This window comes from Pongo abelii, chromosome 9 (assembly GCF_028885655.2).
Source record: "Pongo abelii isolate AG06213 chromosome 9, NHGRI_mPonAbe1-v2.0_pri, whole genome shotgun sequence".
In the NCBI taxonomy this organism is placed as follows: Eukaryota; Metazoa; Chordata; class Mammalia; order Primates; family Hominidae; genus Pongo; species Pongo abelii.
The window spans coordinates 13,386,792-13,413,243 of NC_071994.2; the positions used below are offsets into that span (position 1 = coordinate 13,386,792).

Sequence of the window (26,452 nt, forward strand, 5' to 3'; positions counted from 1 at the left end):
GAACACAGGTGAAATCTGGTTAAAGTCAAGTTAGTGCATGCAGCCATTATCCATCCATCCACAAATCACCAGAGTGCCTACTATGTGCCAGGGATTGGGTGGAGGGTGACAAATAAAAGCCAACATGGTGCCAGCCCTTATGGAGCCTGCAGACCAGAAGGAAAGAGACTTCAAGTGAACCTTCACATACAGCAAAGAAAAATCCTCTGACACGTGCTCAGACGGGGAGGCTGCCTACAGAACTAGGAGCTGGAGCTGCTTCTGAAGGACTAGCAGAGGGAAGCGACCACAGGAGAGGGCGGCGGGGAACAAGCACTGGAGGATACCCTCGGCAGCAGGGCCCGGATGTGAGGACAGTGGAGGCCTGGAGGATGGAGCCAAGGCCAGGGCCAGGCCAGCAGAGAGGAGGCCAAAGCAGGCAGACTGGCAGGGCCAGGCCCTGGGCTCTGAGCCTGGGAACGACAAGCCAAGGTGGGTGCGAGGGTGAAGAGAAGTGGGTGGCCCAGATGGAAATTCAGCAGACAAAATGGGGACAGACAGGGCGGGTATTAAGGATGTTTACTGCTCGCTGTAACACTGGCGCTGTCAAAGACGACCCCAGCTGTCTGGCCCGTGCAATTGGGCAGGCAGAGGGGGCACCGGATCCCAGAGAAACGCCTTGAGAACAGAGGCCTGGGGCTGCCCACCCCACCCTCAGAGCAACAGCTCCGGGAGTCAGCCCTGGGCTCTGTGAATACAGGTGAAGTCTGTGTCCTCCCCCTCCCCCAGTCTCAGTTCAGCCCAGTCCCGAGCTCAGGCGAGCCCGGGCACAGCAGGTCAGGACGTCAGTCCAGGAGTCCCACTCAGGAGCAGTCAGTGGGCTCTGCTCCCACCGCCGAGGGTTCCCAATCATGTGCTTGGGGGGGTTTGAGGCATTTCTCCTGAACATTCAGCTCCCCACTCTTCCTGCCATCTAGCCCCAACCATGAATAGGACTACGCAGAGGAGCTCTCAGAGCTAATTCAACCTACTACAGGAGGGGAATGGAAAGAGGGTCTCCGTATGCCAGTCACCCACTCTCCCAACCACGTGTTGGGGCTCAGAAAATGGTACCCCAAAGTGAAGGCCTCACAAACAGCCTCAGAAGCAAAGCTTTTCTCTGACCTTCTCCTGCCTTCCTGTGTCTATCCCTCACTCTTCTGACACAAACCACAGAGACTAGAATTCTCTTCCCCACCCCTTACTCTCCCCAGAGGCAAGCCATAGAAACTAGAATTCCTCTTTCCCAAGGCAGGTCATAGAAACCAGAACTCCTTTCCCCTAAAGCCACCCATAAAACCTAAAAGTATTAGCCTTCTCCTGCCTTTCTGTGTAAGAGCTGGCCATAAAGAAATCCTCTGGTCAGGCAGGGCACAGTGGCTTACGCCTGTAATCCCAGCACTTTGGGAGGCCGAGGCAGGCTGATCACCTGAGGTCAGGAGTTCGAGACCAGCCTGGCCAACATGGTGAAACCCCGTCTCTATCAAAAATATAAAAAATTAGCTGGGCATGGTGGCACACGCCTGTAATCCCAGCTACTTGGGAGGCTGAGGCAGGAGAATCTGTTGAACCCGGGAGGCGGAGGTGCCATGAGCCGAGATCGTGCCATTGCACTCCAGCCTGGGTGACAGAGTGAGACTCCATCTCAAAAAAAAAGAAAGAAAGAAATTGTCTGACCTACTTTGTTTGATAGTAGATCATAAGACCCCCACTCGGAATCCTGCCCCATACCCTGAAGGAAGGAATGCAGCACAGAGAGGCCAAGAAGGATCTGAGAGCAGGCCTTGCTGGGTTTCCCCACTCAGTCTGCTCCCATGGGGTCTTACTCTTTGTGTCCAATCACAGCTCTTCATGGTTGTCCATTCCTCCTCAAACTTAAGCATAAAAATGGAGTTTTCTCTGGATCTTTGGATCTTCATTCTGAAGGCTCCCATGTCACGTAAAACTTTGATTAAATACATTTGTTATGCTTTCCTCTTGTTAACCTGTCTTTTGTTACAGGAGTGTTGGCTATGACCCTCATGATGGGGAGAAAAGGAATCACCCCATAGCTGCACCTACAATCCATTCATCCATCCATCCATCCATCCATCCATCCATCCATCCATCCATCCATCCATCCATCCATCCATTCCTCCATCCTCCATCCACCCACTCACCATTTCCAGTCATTCTACACTGTTCATCACACTTAGAAAGCCCTCTCCCTCTCACGCTGGCCTGCCAGCCCTGTGGCCTGGCCTCTGCCTGCCCTCACCCGCCTCCCAGGCACCCTGGCCTTCTCTCTATTCTTGCAACAGGCCAGGCGTGCCGAACGCCTTCGTCCTCACTCCTCCTCTAGCCTGGAGAGAACCCCAACCCCACCACCACCCCCAGAGCTTTGCGTGGCTGGCTCCCTCCTGTCATTCAGCTCCTAGCTCAAACATCCTCTACTGGGACCTGCCTGCCAAATCTCAGGTACCCCAAGCGCCCCTATCATAGGACTCTGTTTTCCTATCAGCACTTCTCACCATCTAAAGTTCTGGTTAATGTGTTTACCGTCTGGCTCCCTCCACCAGGGTGTGGCTTCTCAGGGGAGGGGTCTCGCCTGTTTTCTTCCTTGCCAGGTTCCCTGCACTGAGTAAAGGTTTGGCAGGTTGGGGGAGCTCACCACGTCCCTGCTGCCTGAAAGAGAAACCATTTCGGAGCATGGCCTGAGAAGGACAGAAACAGGAGACTGTAGGAGCCACGGCAGAGCTGCACCCAGAACCCAGGGCTCCTGACTCCCAGCCCTGGCCTCTTTCCACACCATCTGCTGGCCATGCCTGGGATCCAAAGCCCTGTCCTGAACTGCCCACATATGCGACTTCACTGGCTACCAACGACCACGCTGTGGGCGAGGCAGGGAGGAAATGTGGCATCTTCATTTTACTGATGAGGCAACTGTGGCAGGAAGGGGCTGTGGGGTGATTTGCCTGTGGTAATGCAGTGAGTGGTCCTGCTACTGGAGGGCTCCCTAGCATTGACAAGCCTGGCTCCCCTCCACCTCCCTGTGCATCTGGGCGAGTGTGACTTGCGTCCACCTCTGTACAGCATCCTGTGGGAGGGAGGGCGCACCTCCAGGAAAGAGCACAGAAAGCTACGCTCTCAGGATGCAGCCAGGAGACTCAAGCCCTTTCCCAACCGGGGGCCCGGAGGGCGCCTCAGCCATGGCCTGGCTGTAAGTGAGAAGGGGAAGGACCTGGGGAAATGACTTCTCTTCTAAGAGACTCAGTGTCTTCATCTGGAAGATGAGGGGGTTGACCAGATGATCTCTAATTTCCCTAGGATCCACTTTTCCCCCCACCCCCCAATGCTCAGTTTATAAGGGTCTGCAGCCTCTGGCTCAGGAATATAATCCCACAGAAGACTCGGAGCCTTAAGGTGCTACCATCTTTCTCACCCACTTTCTTCTGGGCCCCAACATTGTCCTGGAGGTAGAGAGGCCAGGAATTTGCACACCATGGCCCAGTGCTTTGATGATCCCCACTTTTGAAATCTGTCAGAACTAAGTTTGAAACCTAACATGTTCAGCTTGTAATTATCAGAGTTAAAGAGAGAGAGAGAGAGAGAAAGAGAGAGAACCTAACATGGGCTAGGTGTGGGGGCTCACACCTGTAATCCCAATGCTTTGGGAGGCCGAGGCTGGAGGATCACTGAGGCCAGGAGTTCAAAACCAGCCTGGGTAACTAGTAAGAACCCATTTTTACAAAAAAAAAAATTTTTTTTAATTTAGCCAGATGTGGTGGTGCATGCTTATAGTCCCAGCTACTCAGGAGGCTGAGGCAGGAGGATCACTTGAGCTGGGGAGTTCCAGGCTGCTGTGAGCTGTGATTGCACAACTACATTGAAGCCTGGGTGACAGAGCAAAACCCTGTCTCTAAAAACAAAACAAGAAAACCTAACCCCCCACTGACTGCCGCTGTGTGACCTCAGCAGGCTCAGGGGTGAGACTCGGTAAAGGGCAGGTTCTCGGGGTCCTCATCCACCCCCTTCCCTGTGACACAGAACTGCCCCTTGCCAACTTCCCTCGAATGTGAGAACAAACAAGATATACTGAGGGTTCCTTAGAGGAAGGCACTAGAACAAGCCTCAGCAATACTCCTTCCCTTTAAGCAGAGCCTTGGGCTCCTGCGCGCACACATCCCCACCACATGGGAGCTCATCGAATCCCGGCTGCTTTCCTCCTCCAGGTTCATACAATCCAGGAGACCAGAGGAAGACGTGCCCGAGCCTCAGCAGCTTCCCTACTCAGAGCAGAGGGAGAGGCGGGCAGCGGGCATGCAGTAGGGCTGGGCCTGGCAGCGGACAGGCTGGCTCCTAGTCCCCATGGCCCCTCGGAGTCCAGCCTCCTCTCTGCTCTTCTGGGGCCTTGGCAGGACACATGAGATCACGTCTGGGCGGTGCTCAGGGAGTCTGAGAGAGAAAAGACCCAAGGGATGGAGGTGGGATTAATTATGCATTAACATGCTTCTTTACTAGCACTTCTGTTTACTGCAGGGCAAAGTGGAAAACACATGGGGCTTGGTGTCAGAGAATCCAGGCTGGACATGGGGCCTGGCCATTCAAGAGGTGTGGGCAAGTCACAACCTCTTTGAGCCCCAGTTCCTGGAAAAAGGGGATGAACAACAGCTGAGCGATATTGGAGAAAGCATGACACAAATCAGATTTCCTCACCTGTCAGTGGGATTGCAAGAACACCAGCCTCCTGGCATCGCTCACTGTGAGGTGGCCAAGTGCCTGGCCTGGGGCCACATGTGAGTGACATGCAGGGGGTCTCGTTATTGCTGCTGGAGGAGCAGGGAGGTGCAGGGTGAAAGGCCTGAGGATCAGGCTATTGGCAGTGCCGTTCAGGCTGGCACTCTCTGGGTGTGTCCCAGGTGGGTATGCTGGGCCAGCTCTCCTTAAGCAGATCCCCACAGCAGCAAGAGAAGGAAGGGGCTGTGTGGGACTGCAGGGAGGGAGGCACCTGGCTCCTTGCCTGGCTAATGCAAGCCCCTCTTTGGGGTCCCAGCTGTGGGAGAGAAAGGGCTCCCTCTTCCCTAGGATGCCAGATCCATCAGCAGCTAATTATCTAATCTGTTCCCCTTGGCCTGAGGACCACGATCACAGGCTCAAGGAGTCACTGGCCATGAGCTGAGTCTGACAGAAAAGGACGCTTGGAGGCCACACCCTCAGGAGGGCAGGTGTTGGGGAGGCAGGTCCAGGGCTTCTGCCTCCAGGGCCGGCCCAGAGGCTGGAGAAGTCCAAGTTCAAGTTCCTGGGGCTGATTCATCAGAAAGAGGGTGAAGAGAAGGTCAGGGCAGGGACTGGTTGAATCAAGACAGGCTCTCCTTGCAGGAGGGCCTGCAGACAGGCTGCTGCAGAAAAGAAAGGAGCAGATGTGTCCATAAATACTCCTAGATTCAATCATGTGCTCCTCTGCCTCCTGCCATACAAAAGTCTCATTGATGCATCCCGTCACCCCCACAACCCAGGACCAGTGCCCCAACAGGAGGGCTCTGGGGGCCTCTCCAGCTCCTTACTGACAGTCCAGCTGCTGCTGCCGCTGCCCTGGCACGCCAGGCATGCCAGGCCCAGGCACTGCCAAGTCACATGCTCTGCGCGGGCGAGGCCAGGCACTGCTGGGGCAGCCTTGGGGATGCAGGGTGGTGTGGCATTCACAGGCAGTGTGGGTCTGCAGAAAAACTGGGTGCCCAGAGGCAGCCGGCCACCTGCCTGCCACCCTCCCCAGCCCCACCCTCCTTCCAGGGGAGAAATCCTTGGGCAAACAGTCAGCCAGGTGTGAGCAGCACAGCTAATGCAGGGCTGGGAAAAGCAAACACGGAGGGCCTCCACGCTGCGGGCCCGCTGCCCTATGGGGTGGCATTCAGGTGGCCCTGCCCACAACTGCCACTGGTGTCCCCAGCACTCTGCCCACAGTATTTGGAGGGTCTTCCAGGATGAATGCTTTGGCCTTCCCTCCACTGTACTCCCCGGAGGGGCCCGACTGTGAGGTGACAGAAGCAGCGCAGGGAAGAACAGTCAGGGCATGAGTCTGCAGAGGGTGAGGCGGACCTAGGCCTGGAGTCTCTGCTGGGCCACGCCTTGGCTGGGTGACTTGGAGCAAGTCAAAGGACCTCAGGGCCAGGGATGCCCACTGCACATGGCCTTTGTGAAGGTTAAATGGGATGAGGCCCATGTGGGACCACTGAGAAAGGATTTGGCACAGAAGAGGGTCTGGATACGTGGGTGCTCAGCTTAGTGCCACCTGTGGGTGTGGGGTGGAGCCAGGGCGGGTCGCAGCAGGAGAGGCAGTGCCATGGCGGTCTGGCCCACACACTCTCCCAGGGCATGCTCACCTGGCTGATCTGTGACCCCCTGGCCTCAGCTCCAGGGCAGTAAGGCCAACACCAGACTTCTGGCCTGTGGCTGCAGGGCCAGCCAGGAGGGAAGGATGGTCCAGTTCTATTCTACCAGCAGGGGCTGCTGCGTCTACTGGCCCCAAACTCAGGGCAGAATTCCCCCCAGCTGAGAAAGGCGTGTTCCCCCAATGGCTCCCATCCAGGGCTTCAGCTTCAGGCTGGCCCCCACCCATATGCAGCCAGAGGAGGCCCTGTCTTTCTGAGGGTGCACAGCATGTCCTGCTTTCTCTGCTCTGCTGCGCACCACAGTTGAGCGTGCTCTGAAGGCGGTCTGCATGCCTCTGTGCCCTTGCACAGTCTGTTCTCTTTGCCTAAAAGGCCTTTTCCAATCTTGCTCCCCTGGGAACTCCTCAGTGTTCCAAAGCTCAGCCTAAACACAACCTCCTCTGTGAAGCTGCCAGGGCCCGCCAACCCCCAAGGGCAGACCTAATCAGTGCCCCCTCCATTCCGGGCTCCCCACTGGGCTGGGAGCTCCAGGAGGGCAGGACTACACTCTGCATCTCTGTGTCCTTGGCACCCAGCACCACGCCTGGTGCCTAGCAGCTGCTCAAGAAATGTCAGACAAGGCCCCTGGCCCAGCTCCCTTGCTCCTCTCAGACCACGCTGCCAGCACATTTGGCCAAAGAGACTCAGAGATGGCATGTGGGAAGCACAGCAAGAGTGAGCTTCCCCAGGGAAGCAGGTGGGGCATGAGGTTTCCTTTCCTTTGGAAACTGTCCGTGCTACATGCACCAAGCTTCACCCACTATCAGAAGTGGCTCTGGAGGCTTGCAGGCTGCCTCCCCATCTCCAAAAGCAGAAACCAAAGTTAGCAGGGGGGTGAGCAAAGGAAAGGGAAGTGCACCGGAACTGCAGAGAGAAAGGCAGTTGTGGCTGCCATCTGCTGTGAGCAAGATGTTTGGAGAACATGCACTCCTCATTCTGAGGTCTCCCAGCCAACTTGCAGAGAGCTGGGCCGCCCCTCTGCAGATGGGAGCCTGCAGCTCAGCCAAGCTGCAGAGGCCCCACAGGAGAGATGTCAGGGACCCTGCCTGCCTGCCTGCCCTGACCCTCTGGCTGGCCCAGTCTGACCTTCCGATTCTTGAGCAGACTGGGGGCCAGGATGCCAGCCCAGGACACGAGTCACACTGCCTTTTCCAGGGAGCCCCCAACAGGCTCTGAGAAGGCAACTCCACAATAAGGCTGATGATAATGTAAACATAAGGGTGATAAGGGCAGTAGTACCAGCCATTGCTCAGTGAGAGCCCAACTAGCTGCCAGAAGACCTGGTACTCGGAACTTCCAGTCATTATCTCACTTCGCCCCATGACTCCCAGGGGAGGAGGAAATGGAGGGTCCAAGAAAGGGCCCTGGCACTGCTCCTCACTGCAGAGACACCTGGCTACCCAGGGCCATCACAGGAGGAAATTAGTTGGGCATGGCAGGGCATGCCTGTAGTCCCAGCTGCTTGGGAGGCTGAGATGGGAGGATCACTTGAGCCCAGGAATTCAAGGCTGCAGTGAGTGCAGTGAGCTATGATTGCACCACGGCACTCCAGGCTGGGTGACAGAGCAAGACCCTGTCTAAAAAATAAAAAATAAAAAATAAAAAACCAGGAGAATATCTGAGTGGGAAGGAACCTCTGAGCCACTGAGTCACAAATGCTCATTTGAGGGAGGAAGGTGAGGAAGGATGTAGACAGCTGCCCCAGGCCACACCGAGGTCAGCAGCAGGCTGGGAGCAGAACCTGGAACCCTGCCCCACAGCCCAGGCTCCTGGGGCCTTGGTGCACTCCTGCGCAGGAATGGCTGCTGTCCTCCTGTCCTTGGCACCACCCAGGGGCTCAGCCACGTGGGGCCATTCCCCCAAGCAGAGCGACACATTTCCGAGGACTGAGGTAATGCTGGCCTTGCCTGGAGGGCCCATCTCAGTTTAGGCCAGGCCTTCCCTCGCCCTGGCCCGGCTTCTATGCTCCTGACCACAGCAGCGGGCCAAGCTCAGGAGGCTGGGTAGGGCTGGGCCTACCAACCACATTCCTTTCCAGGGCCACCCTACCCTGGGGCTACCCATAAAGGAATTAGCACAGCCAACAGCCTCATCAGAGTCACTGGAGCTGTCCATGGCACTGGGGCACAGAAACCGCTTCATTTCTCACTGGCCAGGTGAGCAGGTAGGGGGCTGAGAAGTCTGCCTGCCAAGACGGAACCATGCCAGGGTCCTGAATGTTACCCTGTGCCCTCAGCCCTGGCAGACCAGTCCCCAGAGGCTACCATCCCCTGCTATGCCATCCCAGGGAGGTCAGGGTGACCTCCCTCCCCTTAGCGATAGGAAGGTGAGGATCTTGGGGTGAACCACCCAGATCCACACCTCCCATCCCACCCCACGCGGCTCTGCTGCCACTGCCCCCACAGGCCAGCTCACAAGCCGCACACTCCACATTTCTGTCTGCTCAGTCCTCCCCCAGCCCCCTACACACCGTAATTGCAACACCTCCGCCCCACTGACAGCGCCTGCCGCTGCCTGCTCGCTGCCAAGGGGGCTGGGATGGCCCAAAGATGTGCTTCATGCAAACCTTACTAGGGGAAAGGACTACAGTTTTCCCCTTTTCTCCAAGGGGTCTTTGGATCTGGGTGCTGACCCCAATTCCTGCCTCTCTCACAGCTCCCCACCCCACCCCACCCCACCCCCAACCCCAGGTCGCCCAGTCTGTGAAATGCCCCTTACTCTGGGAGGAATGGAGGGAATCAATGGCTTCCCTATTCTCCTGCCTCTCCCACATGGGAAGGGGAGGGGAGGCATGTGGCCCCTGGGGGGATCTTTCAAGGAGCGCCCCGGCCCCACTGCTCCTCCCCACTGGGAAGTGGGGGTGGTGTGCTTGATGGACGGCTGGGCGTCAGGTCCACCGGGAGTGGAAGACAGGCAGCCAGGGTGGTGGGCACCTCCACCCCCACCCCCCCACCCCCGCTCCCAGGACTCCATGGGAATCGCTGTCACTATCCAGACACCTTCACAAAGAACTCATGCCTAGGCTGAGGCACAGCCAGGCCGAGGGTGAGTCAGCCAGGGAAATCCCGGCACTGGCGCCCACCGCTGGTGACGGTTCTGCTGACACCTACGGAACGGGGTGCCCAGCCCCTCCCGCAGAGGGTGAGAGGAACACCCGGGTTCCCCCACTCCCATTTCCTGCTCCCTGAGAGCAAGCCTGGTGGTGGGGGCAGGGAGGAGTCTCAGTGGGGGCGGAGTCCTGGAGCGAGGCCTCCGCAGGCTGCTTCTGTCTTTGGGCCTCTGGTCCCTCACCCTTGAACATCAGCGGGGGAGGAGGTGGGAGAACGGTCACCATAGCCCCTGGGCTCTGGCCTGGAGCCTGTCAACCCACACTCTGGGTATCTGGCTTTCCAGGGTCTCACTGGGGCACGCAGGGATGCACATCCTACCTCATTCCAGAAGGGCCCTGCCCCTGCCCTCCTTCCAGGCAAGGCCACTGCTCTGCCTGAGCCCAGCACCCCCACTATATGCTGTCCTGGACCCCAAAAAGGCAGGATGGAGAGCAGACTTAAGCCAGAAGTCAGTACCCTCCCTGGGATGAGAGAGAGAGAGAGGAGGAGCAAAGAGGAGCCAAGAACAGAAAGCCAGGCACAAAGCCTTCTTACAGCAGGACATCCTGTCCCTGGAGAAGCGCCTGTGGCCAGGTCCCCACAAACTCGCCAGACCGGTTGGCTGGAGGGGGGTGGGAGGCTCAGACCAGGGCCAGAGAGTAGACCTAGGACCTGGAAGCTCCCAGACAAGAAGCTCCCACTGCTCCTCCCCGCTGGGAAGTGGGGGTGGGTTGGACTCAGCAGGCCCTTAGGCAGGAGCTTCTCGGGACATGAACTCGAGGATGCCAAGCCCTATCCTCAAGTAGCTCTGCAGAATAACAAGGAAACCGGGGCGGGTCAGTGAGCACAGAGCTCCAACACTGATGCCCGGACCACTGCTCAGCCCCAGGCAGACAGAGAAAGCTTCCTAGAGGTGCCTGATGGTTGAACAGAAAGAGCGGGGAAAGCAAAGCTAGCTACCCTCCTCTTCCCCCTCCTCCCACCCAGTTCCCCAGAGCCTGTGAGCAGATGCACCTTGTGCAGGGCCAGATTCCAGCCAGCAGAGAGGCTAGGCACCACTTTAGCTCCCAACCCTGCCTCTCAGTTGCTGGCAAAGGTAGTTTCTGCAGGCTCCCTGGGCTAGGAAAAACATGCTTGCCAGCACACAGAGAGGGCCCGTGGGGCTGCTTCCTGGAATCACCAGAACACCGGTGCTTGGTGCTCCCCAGGCAGAGCCCTTCTACTGGCGGGGAGATGTGCACATGTTCGGGTTTTGCCAGGCCCCCAGCTTTTATCTTCCAGGCTTCCCCTCTCCATGGTTCTTCCTGAAGACCAGGCCTCTTGCTCTTCTCAGGCAGGGAAGTGGGTAATGCGAGTGATCCAGAAACCCAACTATTACTTTGAAAGAAGACTGAAAACATGTGACCACATGAATCCCATGGGTTTAACTTCAATGTCTTTAAAACAAATGACTTGAATGGATTTCTCCCACCCTTCCTCCCCACGGAGCCACTCAATGGAAAACAGCAGCTCAAAGGGCCACAGATTCAGGGCTGCCGGAAATGGGGTATCAGACACAAAGTCTGGCAGGGGGCACTTGAATAAAGGCAGCTTTGGCCAGGAAAGGATGAAAGGCAGACACCTGACAACCGACAGGCAGCTGGCGCAGAGGCACAAATGGTGCACGTGAGGCCAACGTCAGGTCCAAGCACACCCAGGCACCCCGGCCCTCTGCTATGGGTGGTGGATCGCTCTCATGTCCCAGCATTGGTCTCCCTTCCTCCTGCCACAGCATGGAAACCTGGCTGTGGGGACAGCAGTGGCCTTGCTCAGGCCCTTGCCTGGAGAACCCTGCCCTGAGTAGCCATTTACGCGCAAACTCACTGGGTAGCTGGAACACGCAGGTGAGGTCTTCTTGGGCAGCAAAAATTGCTTAGAAAAAAACAGGAAAGGAAGCAGGACTGAAGACATGTGACAGTCCCCAGAAGTTCAGAGCTGGAGAGGCCTAGGGAACTCAGATGCCACGCCTCCCTGATTCCCCGAATCCTACAGATGAGTACCCTAAACTCATAGAGGAATGCTGACGTGCCAAGGTCACACAGCTTTGGGCCTCTGCCCCATCCTTGGCTGCCTTCCCAGCCTCATTCATGCAGCCATTACTCTCCGAGCATATCCTATGTGCCTAGACTCTGGAATGTAGATTTAGTCGCCTAGGTGATGCCAAACTAAACTTGGCCTCAGAGGTTTGCAAGCTGGGGGCTTCCCACCTCTCAGCTGTCCCCTCCCCACCCTCTGCTCTTATGTAAAACGGGAGGAGTGCTGGCCATCATCAGGGAAGACTCAAAGCAGAGAGGAAGTAAGAAAGCAGGAGAAGCGGTGTGAAACCCTGGGGATCATCAGCCATACCCTGGAGGTGAGGGAGGCGATGGTGAAAGTCACCCCAGTGGGGGAGTCTGGGCTGCCCCTGGCTGCAGGAGGCCTCACCTCAGGCAGGGCAGGTGCACTGTGACCGGGGACCCCAGACCAGACATGCTGACTTATGCATAAGAAAAAGACTTATCTTTGGCCGGGCATGGTGGCTCATGCCTGTAATCCCAGCACTTTGGGAGGCCGAGGCAGGTGGAGCACAAGGTCAGGAAATCAAGACCAGCCTGGCCAATATGGTGAAACCCGGTCTCCACTAAAAATACAAAAATTAGCTGGGTGTGGTGGCGGGCGCCTGTAGTCCCAGCTACTCTGGAGGCTGAGGCAGGAAAATCGCTTAAACCCAGGAGGCAGAGGTTGCAGTAAGCCAAGATTGCGCCACTGCACTCTGGCCTGGGTGACAGAGTGAGACTCCATCTCAAAACAAAAAAAAAAAAGAAAGAAAGAAAAAAAAGAAAAAGAAAAAGACTTACCTTTTTATTACAAAAATACATGTTCTCTATAGAAAATAGAAACTAGCGGGGCGCAGTGGCTCACACCTGTAATCCCAGTACTTTGGGAGGCTGGATCACCTGAGGTCCAGGAGTTCAAGACCAGCCTGGCCAACATGGTGAAACCCCATCTCTACTAAAAATACAAAAATTAGCCAGATGTGGTGGCGGGCACCTATAGTCCCAGATACTTGGGAGGCTAAGGCAGGAGAATGGCTTGAACTGAGAAGGCAGACCGCACCACTGCACTCCAGCCTGGGCAACAGAGTAAGACTCGATCTCAAAAAAAAAAAAAAAAATAGAAACCAAAAAGAAGAAAATATAAATCACCCATGATCCCTCTAGGAAAACTATCAACTACTAACATCCTTCTAGTCTTTTTTTTCCTCTATCTAATTGTGGGACCATTCGGCATCTACCATTTTTTTTTACTGAACTAAAAGGTGAGCACTTCTCCTTAAACATTTTCCTACCGCCATCTTTCCTCATTATTGTGGAGTAGTCCACATACAAGATGTAGGGAAGTTCATTCAGCCAACTCTCTACTGGGGGATGTTGGGTTGTTTCTCTCTTCTCAGTGTGAGAAAACCCCACAGCTGGGCCCCAGGCAGAGTAGCTCTGGGGTCCTGGGCTTTGGTGACAGGATCCTGTAGGAACCCGGAACTCCTGACCCCAGCCTGGTGTTCCTTCTCCCCTTGGCAGAGGCAAAGGTTTATGCATAAAGGGTGGGAGTGGGGAGTGGGGATTCTGCCCTTCTTCCCATCTCTCAGGCAGTGAGTGGTCGCCAGTGACTCTCAAACTTATGCAGACTCCCAGGCCCCACCCAGCAATTTTGAATCAGTAAGCCCAAGGCAGGGCTCAGGAACCTATATTTTTAGGTTCCAAGTTCTACCATGGCCAATCCCAGGAGACTCTGAGGCTCAAGTTAACCCATCTGCACTCAGAAATCCTGCTCTGAAGGATGAGTCCTGGCTGGGACTGCTCAAGTGTGCATAAGCAGAACTTCCAGAGCTGGTTGCAGGCTCCCCTCCCAGCGATTCTGATGTGAAGGAGGGTGGTGGTGAAGGGATGCCGAGATGCTGCATTTCTAACCTGGTCCCAGGAGATGCTGAAGCTGCCGGCTCATGGGCCACGTGGGCACCTGTGCAGGCCCTGGGTTCTGCCTGGACGTACGATCACAGCAGGCTCTAATGCACTGACTACAGGTCAAACACTCTGCCCTCCAGACTCAAGGTGAGGTGTGCTCCAGGGCCTGCAGCAGCAGCATTATTGGGAGTTGTTAGAAATGCACATCTGGGCCCAGCCAGCCTAAACTGGAATCTGCGTTAGCATGCTCCCCAGTGATCTGTGTGCCCATCAAAGAAGCACGATGCTGAGTCTGTCACAAGCCAGCATCATCTCATGTCACCTCCTAACACTCCTCAGAGGCCAATTATTCCCTGATTTCACAGGTGGAACCTGCAGCTGAGAGGTGAAAGGACCTGGTTAAGGACTCAAGACTACCCCCAGCAGGAGCTGCAACAGGCAGCCAGACCGTCTGGCCTGAGCTCTCAACCCTACATCCCAACACCCCCTGCGGTTTCCCATTCAATCACCACCAGCACTCCAAGGTGGGTTCACTCCACTTTATGGAGACTCGAGGAGGTCAAACAACTGCTCCAAAGCGCTCCCTGGAGCATGGTGGAGCCTGCCCCTGTGGCTGTGTTTGTTCCCTCTCAGCCCACTCTGTCTGCGGGCAAAGAGCCAGAGCACAGGGCCAGGTTGGGGGGGTCCCACCTCCAAAGGCTGCAGGCTCTGCAGACACAGTTGGAGGCAGGAAGTGGGAACCGGGGCGGAAGAACCAGGAGCTCAATTTGGGCTGAGGATATTCTTTCTTCACAGCCAGACTCAGTTTCGTGTGCCTTTTGAAAGGAGACAGAGAATAGCTGTGCTCGGCCCAATGAGGCCAGCCACTTTCAACCTTCTTGTTGCTGCCATTTCCAATTACAATTTCAGAGGGTTCCTATAATTTATACATCCCAGGATGCACTGCTCCAGCTGCTTTATGATGGGAGTTCATTACACCATTAAGGTTAAACTTTTATAAAGTACTGAGCAGCTGGTGGGCTGGGCGCCCAGCTTCGTTATTGCTGCCGGAAGCCTGCTGAATAGGGTTCACCTGGGGAAGGGAGGGGGTTAAAGGGGCGAAGAAATGGAGAAGGCAGCTGCTCAGGTGCCCCGAGCCCTCCATTAGGCTGTGTTCTAAACTGCATGGTGTAGCAGGCAGGCAGCAAAGAGAACAATCTGGAGTGGCAATGGCAGGGGCATGTGGGGTGAGAGGAGCCATGCCGTGCGAGCCGAAAAGCCGCCTGCCACGGCCGGCGAGGTACGGGGTCGGTGGAGGTCGGTTGGACAGTGGGAGTAACAAGGTGGTGCAAGCCACAGACGGGTCTACACGTGGGGAGCGGCGAGGGCTTCCTGGGAGCGGGGCCTGGCCTTCGCAGCAAGAGGACAGCCAAAGGGGGCCTTCCTTTTGTAGGAGGCTGTTCCTCCCGTGGCTCAGAGGATCTCCAAACCCCATGCCAGGTGAGGGGAATGAGAACACCCTGAAAGCAGGGGCCAAACAGACGGGACCTGAGTCCCAGCTACAAACACACAGCCTCTAACAGAGTCCCTCAATTCCCCAAGGAAGCTGAGGTCCTAGACCTGGACCCCTGCTGTGAAACGAATGCTTCTTCCATGGGTGCCATGGGACTGTCCTGAGCACAGAGCCTAGAGGGGTGAGTGTCTAGAAAATGGAAGCCATCACTGTTCATTGCATTAAATGTGTCCCTACACATAAAGCACTGTGTAGCAGAGAGGACTCACCACATAGCATTTGCCATTGTGGCTGCTGGTAGAGTGGTAGTGTCCGCTTATGCCAACCCAGGAACTCCCTCAGGATGAAGTGATACCATTATTCCCAGCTCCAGGCACAAGGCTTAGCAAGTAGGTGCTCAATAAATGTCCTTGAATAAATGGGGAGATGGGAGACTACATGTGGCAAAACTATTCTCTGCTCCACAGTCTGGCCCCAGTCCCAGCAAAGGTGTCAAAGGAGAACCAAGTTCTTTTCAAAGGTATGAAACTGAAACAACCCTTAAGAAAAATTCCTTAAGTTCCTAGGGGGAAAGAGACTTGGATACGGCTGGTGTTCTGGCCCTGGGGGTGCACTGAGGCTGACTCTGGCCTTGCAGCCCAGGAGAGTTTGCGGTGCCTGGAAGCTCAGGCCTCAGCTGGGGCTCTGCAGACCCGGTGGGCTGGGCTCGCATTGCCCTGGAGAGGCTGCCCAGACCAGAGAGGTTGGCATGGAATTCTGTTAGGCCAAGTCATGACCCCCCAACTCTTAGGAGGGCAGCTGAAGGGGCTGAGGGGCTTTGTGCTGGGAGACTCAGAGAGTCTGAGGAAGAAACTGGCTTCCCCCAAAGGCCTCAGAGAGGAAAAGTTAGACAAAGAAAAGGCAGGGGATAGAAGTGGTACCAAAAGAGGCCAGGCACAGTGGCTCACGCCTGTAAACCCAGCACTTTGGGAAGCCGAGGCGGATGGATCACGAGGTCAGGAGACCGAGACCATCTTGGCTAACACGGTGAAACCCTGTCTCTACTAAAAATACAAAAAATTAGCCGGGCGTGGTGACGGGCACCTGTAGTCCTAGCTACTCAGGAGTCTGAGGCAGGAGAATGGTGTGAACCCAGGAGGTGGAGCTTGCAGTGAGCCCAGATCACACCACTGCACTCCAGCCTGGGCGACAGAGCGAGACTCTGTCTCAAAAAAAAAAAAAAAAAAAAGAGATGGGGAAACTGAGGCTCAAACAGGTCAAGTGACTTGCACAAGTAGTAGTGGTCTCATATAAAGCTCTGTCTTTATGCTAAAACCCGTGTCTGAAGGCCTATGCTATGCTGAATTTAAAGAGGGAGAGAGAATGAATCAGAAGTGGATAATCTTGGAGACCAGGCAGACTCGAGTGGGTGAAGTGGGCAGGTGCTAAATGGGAGGCAGGGCACTGGGAGTTCCCAGCCTCTGCAGCTGAGGCTGAAAAGGCCAAGACAGTCCCCTTAGCCACTGGGCCTAGGGCTGTGCAGTGATTCTGCAGCCTGCCCCAAAACTGCAGCGGGGCAGCTGTCCCAGGGCAGTGGAGGAGCTTGGATGAAGTGGGAGTTGGCTAAAGGGCGTGCCAGGGGAGCCTGATGTAATCCCGGCCCGCAGAAGGCGGAAACTTGGGAAGTGAAACAAAACATCCCCTAACGGTAGCCTGGCCACAATTTCCAACGAGCGATGGCAGGCATGCCTTGCCCCCACTCACAAGTCCAAGGGCTCCGCCCTTTTCTTCAGGCCCTGGCAGCACGTGTCATCTTCCCCAGCCCCAGCCCAGCACTGAAATGCGCTCCGAGTAAAGCTGATGAGAAAGCAGAGGATTCCCAGCCAGCGCCCTGGGAGACTTGCCACTGTGAGGCTGGTGGCCCCATCGCTTTCCGGAACAGACACAGGGCTTACCTCCTCACAAGGCTTTCCGCATGTGTTGAGGGGTGAGGGGAGGTCTGGGCGGCTGCCTGGCGAGCTATCCTCCTTCCTCCCCACACCCAGCCTGAACTGACCTAGTTAGGCTGCATGTGGGAGATGAGAGAGGAAGCAGGGCCCAGAACCCCCCGCGGGCCCCCTGAACTTCCACAAAATCCAGGCGCCCAGAGTGGGAGGGACCGCCTCCAAGGACCCAGGCACTGCTCATCCAGCCAGGACAACAGACCAGGGCCCGGCAGCCACTCTAAGGATCTCCCGCCCCTCTCCTGGCCACACAGGTTCCTCAAGCAACTTCTTGGCAGCTGGCAAGCTGCAGAATTAATCTGCCGGGCTGGGGTGGCTTAGAGGGTGGGTGCAGATGCCTTGGCTTGGGTTTATGTGCCCAGTCTTAAGTATTCCCGGCCTTCATGCCAGCTCTTGAATCTCATGTATGAGCAATCCTAATCCTTATTTTATTTTATTTTTTTTTTGAGACAGAGTCTTGCTCTGTCACCCAGGCTGGAGTGCAGTGGCTCAATCTCGGCTCACTGCAAGCTCCGCCTCCCGGATTCACGCCATTCTCCTGCCTCAGCCTCCTGAGTAGCTGGGACTACAGGCACCCACCACCATGCCCGGCTAATTTTTTGTATTTTTAGTGAGATGGGGTTTCACCATGTTAGCCAGGATGGTCTCGATCTCCTGACCTCGTGATCCACCCTCCTCGGCCTCCCAAAGTGCTGGGATTACAGGTGTGAGCCACTGCACCCGGCCATCCCTAATCCTTTGTTAGTACGATGTCTTTCCCAAAGGCCTTTCCCATCCAGTGTCGCCTTTGAACAGTGAGGGAGACAGGACAAATATCATTGCTGCTATTATACAGACAGGGCAACTGAGGCTAACAAAAGAAAAGTGACTTGTTCACAGCTGCCCAGCAGAGCCAGGAACACTCCAGGCCCAGCAGTCCCATGCTCCTTGTTATGAGAGAAGGTACAAAAAGTGCTGAGCTTGGTGCCTGGCACCTGTGCTCTCTAAATGTTATTTCACCATGATTGTTATGCTTCAATGAGGATACAGATCAGTGAGGGGAACACACATGCTCTCTCTGAGGGGAGCCAGCGCTATTCAGATAAGAGAGTGCTAGAAGATGCCTTTGTTTGGCCAGGTGCGGTGGCTCACGCCTGTAAGCCCGACACTTTGGGAGGCCGAGCGAGGCGGGTGGATCACCTGAGGTCAGGCGTTCGAGACCAGCCTGGCCAACATGGTGAAACCCTGTCTGTACTAAAATAAAAATTAGCCGGACGTGGTGGCAGGTGCCTGTAACCCTAGCTACTGGGGAGGCTGAGGCATGAGAATCCCTTGAACCAGGAGGCGGAGGTTGCAGTGAGCTGAGATCACACCACTGCACTCCAGCCTGAGCGACAGAGCAAGACGCCGTCTCAAAAAAAAAAAAAAAGAAAAGAAAAAAGAGTGCTAGAGTCAGTGGAGCATGGAGAAAGGCCTCATGGAGGAGGTGGGCTTCTGTGGGACCTGAGGGAGAGGTGGGGTATGGACAGGGACACCAAAAAGAACCCATCCTGGGTTCAAATCCTGGCTCCCTGCCTCGCTGAGTGTCCCTGAGCAGGTGATGCAAGCTCCCTAAGCCGCCTGTAAGACGGAGGTTGGATGGATGGGAGTGTGCAGGGGGTTGCTGTTGCAAGGAGTAAATGACATCCTCTATACACTCTCCTGGGTTCAGTTCATCCACATTCAGAAAATGGAAGTTATTGTTATTACTATTATTTTGTGGCTGAGCAAAGCCTCCTAAAGACATGCCCTGGTGCCCTCCCTGACCCCAAACCTGAAAGGCTTTGAGAAAGCTAAGTGCAGGGCCCTGTCCCCAGGAGACAGAGGTGCAGCCCCAGGGAGCCCACTCCACGGTGTGGCCTGCCCATCAGGAGCAGCCAGGGGCTGGGAGGTGCAGCATATATTATATAAACGAAGGGACATCAATAATAGATTAACCTCAAGGAAGTCCAGGAACATCAATCATCAATTAATTAAATGGCTCCAGGAGAGACAATGACGAGGGGCCCATTCGGGATGAATTTGAGGCAGCATCCTGTCTCACCTTACACAGCGGAGGGCCACCGTCCCGACCTCCACCCCAGAGCCGCAGGCTCCCTGGCCAGGACCGTCTCCAGGTGTAGGACTGGTTCGCAGAAGCAGCCCCCAAACACAGGTGAGGGCAAGCCCTGTTCTCCCCCATCCTCCTCCAGGCTCAGAGAACTCCCAAACACTGAAAGGGTTTTGATGAAACTTCCCAGAATAGTAACCTCCTGGGCTGAACTCAGGCAGGCGAAATTTCAAGGGGTAATTTGGTGAGAAAATGATCAAATGCCTGGAAATAAGTGCTGTGAACACTGGAACCCCCTCAGTGGGTCCTCGGGGATGGGAACGGCCTCGAGGGCAGCCCTGAAAGCCTGCCGTTCACACTCCCGCCCAGCACTGATGGGAGTCAGACCCGCTGAAAGTCAAGTGTGGGCAACACATCCTAGGCAGCGATTCCGAGGCCCAGCTCAGCTTCCCGGCCCACTTCCCACCCCTTCCCCTCCTAGTGACCACACTGACCAGTCTCATGGTTTCTGTCTCCCTTCCATAATCAACCAGGCTTTGTCTCTCCCCTTTCCCCTGCACAGTGGCCACTGCCCTGGTTCAAGCCCTCTGTACCTGGGCACCCCCTACTCCTGTCCCTCAGTACCCTGGCACCTGCTGCCATACCATTCTTCCTGGTGGGTGGCACCAGCCCCCAAACCCTTGCTCAGAACATTTCAGTAAATGCCCGTGTTCACAGATTGGAGACTAAACCTTCAGCCCTGCCGTCATGGCTCCCGGGGACCCAGCTCCAGCTCATTTTTCCAACCTTAGCTTTCACCACTTCTGTTGTATGCACCCTACAGCATACAACAGACGGGCAGCAGTTTCCCCTCCCAGCCACCAGTCACCCCCCACAACCCGCCCCCGTTGCTGCCAGTTCCTCTACAACCACCTTCCTTTGTTCACTCCCACCGGTCCCCATGGCCCACATAAAAAGGCCGTGGCCACCCAAGTCTCCCCGACCTCCCTGGCTCGAGTCACTCTCCCTCCTTTGACCTCTGGCGTCACTCATTTCTAGAAATTAATTATATCTTCTCAACAGATTTTAAGCAACTTGAGGTCAGAATCTACACCTTATAGGCTCTGGTATGCCCACCTCATCTGCATGCCCTCACTAACCCCCAACTCACAGCAGGTGCTCAAGAAATAACTATCAACTATGTCCAAGTGGAAACATTCCTCAAGGCTAAGATATACTCTTGCTGATGACACTGTTAACGGATATGCAAGATTCTGTCTATCCCAAGGATGTGGGGAGCTAACTTCTTATCAAGTAATGAGACCCATTACATCTTCCCTGCTGCTAATATATGCAGATCACGACATAACCACTTCTCTATGGAAAGGATTCTGGCCGCAAGAGCAAAAACATTTTTTCAGTGCATGTTTTCATCAGGATCTCTCTATGCGCCAGGCATTACCTGGGAGAATTCTTGCCATTCGGCCCTCGGAGGTTTTACTGTCCCCATCTTACAGATTAGGAAACTGAGGTGTGCCAGCATCCAATCTGGGTCCGTGAGGTTCCAGAGTCTGAAGTCATAACCACCCAGGGGCTACAATGCTATCTTCTGTCATGGGGGGAGGGGACTGTCCCCAGCTGACTTCCAGGTGGCTCAAGGAGGAGCATGGAAGCAGGCGTGTGAGACACCCCCAGGTAGCGCACAGAAGGGTGTGTGAGAGCCCCGCCTGCAGCCCAGCTTCCTTCTAAGGAATACTGAGAAAGCACTCAGCTCCTCATGTTAAGAGTCATAACATGAGGTATGAAACCCACCCTCTGCCCTCCCACAGCCTGAAGGCAGCCTCCTCCGACTCCCACTGTTCCCTCCTGCTGTGAAGAGCCCAGCAACCCCCGGCTCTGCACACCCACCAACACCAGGCCAGCCAGACACAGGAGCCTGTGTGCTCCCACACCACCAGGCGCTCCACACCCCCTCTGCCCTCACTTCCCACAGAAACACTTAGGGGCACAAGCGACTTTACACACATGCACTCCCCGGGCAGCCCCGCGGTGATAACAGCCCCATCCCCATCTAGAGGACTTGGGCGTTCCTGCCAAATGCCCCATGAAAACAACACCCTTACCCGTGGTCACACCGATCCCCTCCACAGCATCTCCCTGGAGTCCTTCCTCAGCAGCAAAGAGGTCCTCACAGATAAGGCAGTTTCCTGGGTCTTTCCTGCCCACACACACAACCCACATCCACATCCACACTCACACTTCCCATCCAACCCAGAAAGACCACGCCCAGCCCAAGTCAGTATCAGAAACAAAAAAAGAAAATCAAAATAAACCATTTTCAGCCCTGCCCGCTGGGGAGGTAACCGCATCCTGCAATGTCCTGGGCTCCGCGGTTCTAAAAGATTTATCTTCCTCTGACCACATGCTCATTGATATTTCCCCCAGCGCTACTTGCCCAGTCCACTGGAGTGTAATGTAAAGCTATTCCGGTGAGAAATTGAAATCACGGAGTGATGGGCCAACAGGTGATTAAACACTGAGGTTCCCCTCTGGTCTGGAGGAGAGGGACTGGGGGAGGAGTGGCTTCCAGCGACAGGCTGTGCCTTCAGCTGCGGCCTTCTGGCCTGCTGCTGTCAGCTCTGGTCCAGCATCCTCTGGCCACAGATGCCTGGCTCCCCGGCACCCCTAAAGCACAGCAGCCAGGCACTGTGATTTATGGGGCAGCTGAGGAATTGCCAGGAGCTGAGTAAAGCAACTTTTAGAGAAACATGGACAAGGAAAATGGGAATATGACTGGGGACCAGAGTTGAGATACTGTAGCTCCAGGGAGCTGCTTGCCCTCGAGGTCCACTCCTAAGTGACTGGCCCCCTGCCTCAGCTGGAACTTACTCGAAATCAGCATCTGTGCACAATGACAAGAGTGCTAACCTGGCTGGGCTCCCTGCTGCCCCAAAACCCCAGGACTGGGAAGAAAGCTCAGCTCTCCTTTTGGGGAACAGAGGCCAACTCCTCCTCTCGGTGTCTTCAGATCTGCCCTGCCTGCCACCCAGCTCTGCTGTGTAGTCCCAGCATCCCAAGCAGAAGACAAAGGGTGGCTGAAAAGGGCTCCTGGAGCCCCAAACCATAAGGCTGAGCCACAAATCAGAACAAACAGGAGGAGGTGTGGAGGGTGAGCTGAGGAGACTTGAATACTGAATATTCACAACAGGGAGGCTGGAGGCTTCCTCCTTAATGGACTCTGCACTTAAGAGAGCTTTCCAGACATGAGCCGAAGTGCCCAGCAACTTCTCGGGGGAGGTATGAAGGCACTGCAGGGAGCGGGTGAGACGGGCCATGGACACCCCTCAGAGCAACATGGGAATGACCAGGGAAGCACCTGCAATGCTGGACAGTGTCTGGGTGGCAGCAACGGGGACAGGGCGAGTCCATAGCATGGAAAAGTCAGCCCAAAACCCTGGGTCTGGGAGGGCTGTGTCCTCCTTCCACCCACATAGCTTGACATTGCAGCCTGGGCACAGGGCAAAAGCCTTCCTCAGGGAGCAAGGATGTGAAACAGGTTGCTGGCTAAGGCAGACACCCGCATGGAATGCTGGAGAAACCGCCTGGGTGAGAGAAAAACAGGACTTCCAGCGCCATGGGGCAGGGTCTGCAACTCAGGCTCTGCAGCTTGTTGTTGGGAATTAGGCTTCTGGTGGCAGAGAGCAAAGCACTGTGCAGCCACCCTCATCCTCCCCACCTGGGAAGGCACTTCAGCCAGAAGTGGGGCCACATTGGGAGAGGTGCCACACCTGTCTGCCCTCAGAGGTACCTGTAGCCCCCTTTCCTTTCCCCCATGTGTCTGAGGGCATCCTCCACACCCCCTGGTCCCCCTGCCATCCAGCCTCGACCTCCCACAGAACCATCCAGACCTGAGCCACATCAATCTGTGGATGCTCTGACCCACTTCATTTCCTTCAGGCCACAGCCCAAAAGATGCTGATGTGACTGCTCCCCACCCCCGTTCTCAGAACCCAGAGCCAAAGGAAATTCTCAAGAGAAAACACACACACTTCCCAAGTCTTCCTCCCACACAGGTACCATAGATCTGTCAGCCACAGACACCTCCCAGACCTACCCTGGCAATGAGGCACGTCTGCCGCCCAAGCAAAGTGCTTCCTCCTGCTTGGGCCACTCCTGCAGGACTTCACAGCTGCCGGGGCCATGCTCAGGACCGTCCTCGGGAGACCGGGGGCCTGGTTCCAGCTCAGCAGCTGACTCACAGTGTCAACAGATCCCACTTGCCCCCACCGGGAGCATGTGCGCTCAGGGCCTCTAATTCCCTATGACAGGCCCTCAACCTTCCGGCTCCCGTCCTCCCAATCACATCCCGCGCCACCATTTCCTATGGCTCCTGCCTCCAGCCCTGGTCTCTTTACTTGATGAGACTCTCTGACCTTTGTACAGTCTTTCGCTGTTTGCAAAGTGTTTCCACGTGCACCATTTCCTTTCATTCTTTACTACCAGACCACCATGTGACATGCCTTGATTGGTGAAGTCACCTGCTGAAGGTCACACAGCCAACACTGGAATTAAAGTGATATGGCTCCAAAGGCATTGGACAGTGCTCTGGTTATAGGGAACTCATCAGCATCTCCAAGCACCCACCTTGGCAATTTGGCGACCACCTGCCACCCTAGTCTCCAATATCCTCAACATCATCTTTTTGGACTCATAAGTGCCTTCCCCAGCACAAGCTCAACCCTGTGATTCTCCTACCACTGATTTCACTCCCCCAAGAGATCCACAAAGAACTGAAGATTTCCCCTACACTGTAAGACTTCCCTAGGGGGAGCTGCAAATTGCTCCTCTGTAAAGTAAGGTACTAGGTGATGCTGAGTGAGACCTTCACCCAAAGCTTCCCAAAGGACTGGTGAGAGCAAACACAATCTCAACGCAGATGGAGAGGGTTTTAACATAGGAGCTAAGCAGAGAGGATGGACAGAGCCCTTGGAAAGGAATTTAAGCCTGGGGGTGGGAGTCCCGGTGGCCCCAGCAGATTCCCAGTGGCTGCAGAATCATCTTTCAAGCATACCCCAATCGATCCAATCCTCTGGACCCAAAGGCTCCCCAGCATCAAAGAAGAAGGGCAACTCCCAGATACCCTGGAGTGAACCCATCAACCCAGGGAGAAGGCAGGACCCCGTGACTACAGATAGATGGTGCGCCATACCACTCCCTCACTCGCTGACCCGGGTTACCTCTCGGTCCTGCTTGTTTCTCAGGACATATTCTGGGACACTGATCACCACTGAAAATCATCCACCCCTCCCTTCGTTCCCAAAGCTAGATGAAAAGGTAGATGAATGGTTCTCTCTACCTTAGCCCAGGACAACGGTAGTGCCTGGAAGGTCTCTATCTGGGTTACCATCAGGGCCCTTGTGGTAGAGGCTTCTCCTGGCATCTCTTGTTTATGCCCATTATAAAAGACACCAACCTTCTCCCAGCCTTCTGCCCTCCTCAGTCCAGTGTACCCAACAGGCATTAAAACTGGACCCCCATGACAGAGGCAGTGTCCCCTTCATCGCCCGTGAGGAAGGATGGGCATTTACCCTTCCCATTCATCAGGATGGGAGGGCCACGGACTCCCCCCGCGGCAGTGCCGGTTAGCCCCCCGCACCACACCGTGCCAAGGCCCTTTCTCACAGTCACGCCAGGAACTCTAGCCATGCTGAGGACACCAATTCTTCAAGCCCCCAGTGCTATCACCCTAGACCATGTCAAGCCCAAGGCCAGAACCATCTCAACACCCAGGCAATGGCAGCACTTCCTCACACCCATGCTAGCGGCACCACCATGCCGGCACGAGCTGGCCACCTACCCCAGAACCAGTCCGAAGGCCGTACCCATCACCTACCTGTGCAGACAGCTGCACTACCTCACACCTGCGCGGCCACCACCGCACCAAGGTGGAGGCGAGTCTTCTGAGACCCGTTCCAGGAAAACCACGCTGCCTGTGCCGGACCCACGTTGCCCACGCCCATGCCACGCGTGTCACCATCCCCACGCCGGTGCCAGAGGCTCCACAGACCTCACACCTGCCACGGGCGCGCGTGGCAGCTGCAACTCCGCCCGCCGACCCGTCGGGCCGGCCACCGCGCGCCCTGGACACTGCCCAGCCCGCCGCGCCGCTCGCACCGCGCCCGCGCCCGGGACCGGCCCGCCGCGCCGGAGGCCCCCCTTACCTCCCGCCCGCCGCAGGGCTCGGCCCGCCGCCGCGACCGCCACCTCCATCCTGGGCTCCCCAAGGCCCCGATTCACTAACGCCGCTTCCGCAGGGCGCCGGCGCCGGCGCGAAGGCCGCCTCCGCCCCCCGGGGGACGCTGCGTCCTTTACGTAAACCCCTCTCCGCCGCCAGCGGTGACCATGGCGACGGTCGTGGGGCGGCAGCGCCCCCTGGCGCCAGGGAGGGGAGCGGAGTCGAGGCCCGAGAGAGCCGAGTCTTCCCCGGGCGCAGGCCCTGCGCGTGGGGGCGGTGGGCGCCCGGCTCAGGCCGCGGCGGGGGCCCCGTGGGCGGCCGGGAGGGGCTGGACTGGCCGCGCTGCGTGCGGGGAAGGGAGCCTCCTGGGTGCCTGCCCCTCCTTTAGGTCCCTCGTGACCAGTTTTAGCGTGGGAGAGGGAAAAAAGGAAGTAGGATCACTGGAGAACTGGTTCATTTGTGGGGAGGAGAGAGACGGGTCCCACCTCCTCGGGGTGACAACTCTGCCTGAGAAGTCGGAGCATGGCTAGAATTCCTGGCGTGACTGTGAGAAAGGGCCTTGGCATGGTGTGATGCAGGGGGCTACCCGGCACTGCCATGGGGGGAGTCTGTGGCCCTCCCATCCTGATGAATGGGAAAGGAAAATGCCCATCCTTCCCCACGGGCGACAGAGCCCGTGGGTACCCTGGGTACCCCCTCCCCCCTACCACCCCCCTACCCCCCACCCCCACCCGCGATCCCAGTGCCCAGCGTCGTGCCTGGTCTCCAAAGGGGTTTGCTTGGTCAATTTTGAATTTCTGGTAAATGAAGAAAACCGCCCCTCCTGTTACCCTTCACGCCCATTCATTCACCGTAAGTCGCTTACACCTCCCTGGGAGCGCTGTGCTGAACTGGGGGAGTGGAGGACAGAGAGGAGCAGAAGGCGGGCCCTGACTTCAAGGAGCTCATTCTGCTGGGGAGGAGACGCAGACGGAGGGGGTTTTAACATAGGAGCTAAGCGGAGAGGACAGACAGAGCCCTTGGAAAGGAGTTTAAGCCTGGGGGTGGGAGTCCAGTCTGCAGGTCGGGATGACTCAGCTGGGTCCCAAAGATCCAGTAAAGATTCATCAGAGACAAAAAGGGGAAGAAAGTTTTCTTTCAGGCAAGAGAAGTGCCCCTAAAATGTTTCCTAGGCCCTGTTGCCACCCCCAAAATCACAGTGA

General features: G+C 56.2%; 1 protein-coding gene across 2 annotated transcripts in view; it reads right to left on the reverse strand.

Annotated features, from left to right (window-relative positions):
• Positions 1-25,379, reverse strand: part of DAGLA (diacylglycerol lipase alpha) — a 67,274-nt gene extending 41,895 nt beyond the window's left edge. The window contains exon 1 of one of the 2 annotated variants that reach the window (XM_024255931.3): positions 25,237-25,379. The gene's annotated coding sequence lies outside the window, so the exon portion shown is untranslated. The remainder of the gene's footprint in view (positions 1-25,236) is intronic. The other variant, XM_063728107.1, reaches the window with a different exon arrangement.
• Positions 25,380-26,452: the final 1,073 nt, after the last annotated feature.